At 32.8% G+C, this 6,088-nt stretch overlaps 1 long non-coding RNA gene across 1 annotated transcript; it reads left to right on the top strand.

Moving 5' to 3' along the window:
* Nucleotides 1-639: 639 nt before the first annotated feature.
* LOC148781446 (uncharacterized) lies at nt 640-1,999 on the top strand. The gene is made up of 2 exons (XR_016059003.1): nt 640-823; nt 1,416-1,999. It is a non-coding gene; the product is annotated as an uncharacterized LOC148781446 (long non-coding RNA).
* The last annotated feature ends 4,089 nt before the right edge of the window (nt 2,000-6,088 follow it).

The raw sequence follows: 6,088 nt of genomic DNA, 5'->3' as shown, positions 1-6,088 counted from the left end.
TTGTGATTCAAAGGTGAATGCAGAATTTCATATCAAATAGATATAAGGCTTTACCTATGGGAGCAAGTCCTTTGAAAATTATATTGAACCCATCTCAAACAATAGATTTATTTAGTTTGAAAAATAGTTGTGTTGATATCCGAACCGGTGTTTATTTATTCCCACACAACCTATGGGTGGATGCATTGTTTTAAAAATCGGTGATCACTCAACTCGGACAAAAATGGCACTTTTGATTTCAAGAAATATAGATCACTACTCGGAAATGGCTTGGGTCAGATCCATAATGTATCAAGCTCTTAGAGGTTCAGAATTGGACCTTGATCTTTCAAGGCCCAATTCTGATTTTTTAAACTAAATATAAAATCTATTTAGCTAGAATGACACGATTTTTATGGGTTGCAATTTCCGCTTAAGCTAAAGCATTCCCCGTAAACGGTACAGTTAAAAATGAGCAAGAATTAGCTAAGGTGTTGCCGACTCCAAATATTTAAAAAAAAAAAAAAATGATGGCTGATGTCATAGCCAACCGGCCAATCGAAAAAGGGTGTTTTCGCTATTTTAACGTTTATGAGGGCAAATCATTAAATACCATGGCGACTGGTGAAGGGCATTTAAGACATTTTAACAAAATTAAATGAAGCGTCCGTTTCCATCTCCACTGCCACCAATTCTCGCTCTGCTCTCAAAATTTTCAGTGTTGATTCCTTTCTCTCTCCTCAACCTCACACTTTCATTTTAGAGAGAGAAAACATTTTGCCTGTTCAAATTTGCAGATTGTAGAGAGAGAAAGAGAGACGCCATACAGTTGCAGAGACGCCAGGTATGTTGTCGGTCTTTGAATTTTAGAGAGAGAAAGATTTCTTAAACATGTTCAAGAGAGATTTGGCGTACTCCATAGAGAAGCTACGTTGGTGAATGAGAGAGAGAGAATACACATTTTCAGAATAATTTTGGAGAGAGGGTGAGAAAATCCATCTTTTCCAGTCGAATTTTGCAGATTAGAGGGAGAGAAGGCAGATTAGAGAGTTGAGGGAGTGTTTGTGCACTAGAGAGAGAATACACATTTTCACAATGATTTTGCCGAGAGGAGTGAGCCATCTTTCCAGTCGAATTTTGCAGATTAGAGAGAGAGAGAGAGAGAGGAAGGGGGCTCTAGCTTTCAGCTGAACTTTGCATTTGAGAGAGAGATGTTCAGAGAGAGAGAGAGAGAGGGGGAGAGAGGAAGGGGGGGCTAGCTTTTCAGATGAACTTTGCATTTGAGAGAGAGAGAGAGAGAGCAGGCAAATAAAGATTTAATGAGAAAGAAAGAAGCAAGCTTTTCAATTAAATTCATTCTATGAGAGAGAGAACAAAATCAAAATCTAATTGTCTACTCTCTCTCTCTAATTTCTATGTTTTTTTTTGCAATTCAGTGTCCAAGCCATGAGACTCCTAATCCTCTCTTGGATCTTCATCCTAGTCCTCAGCGTCTCTAGCCGGAAATTGTCGCCGGGAAAACCAGAAACCACCCATTTTTTCACATCAAACCATTTTCCGGCGTCATTTTCGCCCAACTCCGACGAAGACGAAATCGACGAACGATACGGCGTGTCCAAAAGACAGGTACCTACTGGCCCAAACCCACTTCATAATTGACAGAGATTTCGGCGCCGAAATTGCGGATAATTTTCGGTGAAATTGGGGTTTAATTTAAAACCCATAAATTATCCGAGATTGCCTCCATTTATTTTAATTTTTTATTTTTTTTTTGTATATGTGAATGCCAAAAAGAGCTTGTGTTTTTGTAGTTTTTTTTAGATTTTTTTTTTTATTGGCAAAATAGACCTTGTATTTTTGTAGATTTATTTTAGATTTTTATTTTTGTATTTTTTGTTAAAGTAGGATGTATTTGTGAGAAATATTGTAATTTTCATGTAGTACAGTTTTGTAAAAAGATAAAGAGAAAAAAGAAAAAAAAAAAAAGCGTGTTAATGGAATAGTATTGAGTTTGATTTGTGAAGTGTATTTTGTAGATCGAGGTTTTGGAAACATTGAAATCAGCAATTCAGTCACTAATCACTGGGAACTTTATCAAATCATCAATAAGATATGAAGAATTTAATACTTTATCGGTATCTTTTGATTTAACTTTATTTTGATTTAACTTTAAAGTACCTATGAAAAGTACATGGTTTTGAGTTAGAATAGTTGCAATTTACAAATTAGCAAAATGTTAAATAATTCTTGTCTAACAGGCGTTTTGATAAATTTCCACTATAAGGGAAATTCAAATGGTCAACATTTAGTCCAAATTTCAGCATATCTCCATTTTTTTTTCTCATTTCATTAATTCTAAAATTCGAGAAAGACACCTTTTTTTTTTGTTAGGATATGGAGTCTAATAGAAAGAGAAATTTACATAAAAAATACCATTAATTCCCAAGTAGTTTGACAAAACCAGTGCAATTCATGTATTCCAAACCATCCAAGGCTGAGGATTCTCCTGTTTTGAGTTCAACTCAGGCGATTTCAAGTCAGTCTATAGACTTTTTTGATTTGCAACTAAATTCTACGACTTTTAGGAGTTATGCTGAGAGCATAAACTTTAAACTGAAAACTCAGATATTTTAAATGATTTCTTTAATATTGTGGGTGATTTGGACTTGTTCTATTGGGATTTGGTGAAAAGTAATTTACCATGTTAAAATATGATTAAATCAATCATCCCAGTTCCTAGTAAATATATTCCCGGGTTTTCAAATGATTTTTAAACATTATAAGGTCTATGTGTTGTTTGCAAGCCTCTAATCAAATGTCAAGAAATTAACTTAGAAAAATAACATAGAATGAAGACTAAAAATAACAGAGAATGAAGACTAAGTCATATAAATATTAAAAGATTATGTAGAAATATGTGTAACAGAAAAAAAAATGAGAATGAAGACTTAGTCACGTAAATGTTAAAAGATTATGTAGAAATTTATGTAATAGAAACTAAAATGAGTCAAGGTTTGTTTGTTTTGTTTCAAAACCAGGACATAAACTTCTACTTGCCGGGGTTTCGAGCCACCGGATCGGTTTTGTCTGAGATTCAAGTGTCCCAAAAAAAAATTGGGGCCCGCAAATCTTTTGTCTAGCTTGGTTGAGTCCAAGGGCGAGTCGTTAATTTTTAATAACATTCATCATTACACAAAATGGTCAAATGAACCACTCTTATAAAGGTGCAATGTGTCTTTCTTTTAGGGCAAATTTATCCATTCATGCTCAAGAAATTCACTATTTAACATTTAAACATTGCCCTACTTTCAAAACTCACACTATGGCACACATTGATGGATGTGACCCCTTTCAGTTTTGCCTCGAGATTAAAACCAAAGGGTTTTTAAGAAAAGTATATATATGAGTCGCTATGGACCTCTTTTTTTTCAAAAAAAAAAGATAATTTTTTTAACACCAATATCTCACCCTAACACTACACAAGATATTATTACTCAATAAGTGGTTTTTAAGAAAAATATGTATATGAGACGCTATGGACTTCTTTTTTATCAAGAAAACCATCCATGCGAGGTAGTTTTTTTAACACCAATATCTCAGTATAAACACTACACAATATACTATTGCTCAGTACATATCTCACAAATGACTTAATGAACATTAGTGTTTTGAAACAATTGGATGGAAAATGATATTGAAGAGAAATTTTGAAAATCACTCCCCTATTTATTCTTCATGTAAAGATAAAAAAATATATACCGAATCTATGTTTCAAAGTTAGAGAGAGGTAATCTCACGATAAAAAAATTTATACATAACTTTTCTAGGGAAATGTTTCTATATTTTCCCTACTTTATAGAAAATATATACTTCTTTTCCATCCAGCCATCCAATTTAGATCAAGTGAGCCACTGACTGTTTGATCTAGATCTGACACATCAGAGTATTTTATTTTTAAATTTTTCTACAATTAATATAAATATGAAAGTTGGTATGTGTCATCATATCAATGGAGCGCACTTGAAAAATATATTTAAAAAATATTTTGGATAAAATACAATGATCAAAATACCCTTAAAACTTTAAGTGGTATTTTTGTCATCTTATTTTATTGTGAATACTGTTTCTATATTTTTTGCAAGTGCAAGTTTAAGAGAGGAGTGCATGTCCAAATTTTGGTGTCAAAATGTTTTGTAGAAAAAAAATTAAAAATAAAATAGTGTAGAGGTGTAACAATGTAATTGGGACCAACTCAACCATCCATTCAGAAAAGACGGTTAAATGGGGAGAAGTATATAAGTTTTATACACTAGGGAAAATATAGAATGCTTGCCCATTTTTCTCTATAATGTCAATTTACAAGATTATTAAAAAAAGAAGGAAGACGAAAGCAGACATGAGAAAGAAACTTTAAAGTCACACTCCAATTTATTCTCCATTGGTAATAAATAGATGTCTCCAATATTCAAATAAATTTTACTACTTATAGGTTTATTGTTTTATCGGACAAGACCATGACCAAATGCTAAGATATTAATTTCATAAAAATAACATAGGAGAAGAATCATTGGTGTAAAATTCAATTAAGATGTCTATTTTGGTTTGAATAAAAAGGGCGGTGAATTAAAAAAAATTATTTGAATTAAATGTTGGAATTATTAAACTCCACTAACCCAACAAAAAACTATTAAAACATATAACAATCAATGAACAATAAAATTGTTTGAATTATGAAATAATTTAAAATAGTAGCGAAAAGTCAAATGCATGATGCATTGCCATTGTCCTCATGCAGCTTTTCTGGAGTTGAGAAGGATTTAAAAATAATCACAGAATTTTACAAATAATTTAGTATTATTTAGTTATTTTAATTTTCAACTAAGAAAAAAAAATGAGTCACTGTTATTGGTTTTTTTTTATTAATTATCACACAAAATGCCATCTGTGTATCAAATCACGCAAACGGGTGATGATGTGACTTTAAGTCTTTATTTAGGATAAATTGGGATAGCTAAGAATTAGATGGTCCTGCAGGAGCATAATGTACATCAAGTCCTTCATAAACACTATATATATCGAAGAGTATTGGATGCGGTTTATACAAGGCTAGAACTTATGGAATAAAAAAGTATCTTAAAATCTGGCGATTTATAATATAAACAATTGATTTTGATGAAAATCAAACAAAATTAAATCAATTATAAGATGGTATGAGTCCCTTATCCCATTAAATCCTCCCTCTTATACATACAAAGACGTCTCTTTCTAGATAATCCCTTTAAGAAAGCTGTCACCTAGATATTAAAGTGCATCCCAAAGCTTCACATTAAAAAAAGTTTTCCTAAGCTGGCTTTTAGCCCGAGGGACCATGCGCAGTGTTTTTCAACAGGACACTGATGTCTTACCACACGAACTATATATTGTCCTCCCGCGGGAGTACACTATGCCGGGCTCCTGAACCAACTAAAAAAAGGGCCTCTCTCTCTCATTTTCTGGTCTCACTTTCTTTCCCAATACACACAACATCATCGTTATTATCAGCTATACACAAGTCATCATCGTTATTATCAGCCTTTTTTTCAACCAATTGGGGTTGATTACACAAATTCAACTTCTAACAAGACAGTAACTAAGTTTTTTATTTTAAGAATTTTTTACATTTTAGAATCTTAGTATCCGGGGTTGAAAATGGGATTAGTGCTCACTCAATTAAAAAAACAAGTAGAAAGTCGTTATCTATTTCTTCCATCGAAATCGATTTAAAAAACAGATTGATGACCCAGATCAAATACCCAAAAACTAATCTACATCAATGACTTGGCTGACTGAATCGCCATTTTATTACTTGAATGTCCAGCTTTCTTAGAGAGAGAAAGAGGCCTCTCATTCTATTACGCGTAAGAGAAAGAGAGATGCCTATCATTCTATTGCACATTATGCTTTCAAAATGCTCCAATGTAGAGTGAGATTCCTATCATTCTAATGCATTTTAAGGTTTTCAAAAGGCTCCTAAAGAGATTTCTACCAAACCGGTGTTTAATTGTAGAGGGAGAAAGATGCCAAACGGGTGTTTAAATCTAGAGAGAGAAAGATGCACATCATTCTTTGG

This window comes from Amborella trichopoda, chromosome 7 (genome assembly GCF_054954075.1).
Source record: "Amborella trichopoda isolate Santa Cruz 75 chromosome 7, AtrichopodaSantaCruz75HAP2 v2.0, whole genome shotgun sequence".
Classification (NCBI taxonomy): domain Eukaryota; kingdom Viridiplantae; phylum Streptophyta; class Magnoliopsida; order Amborellales; family Amborellaceae; genus Amborella; species Amborella trichopoda.
This window is presented reverse-complemented; position numbering and strand designations above follow the sequence as displayed.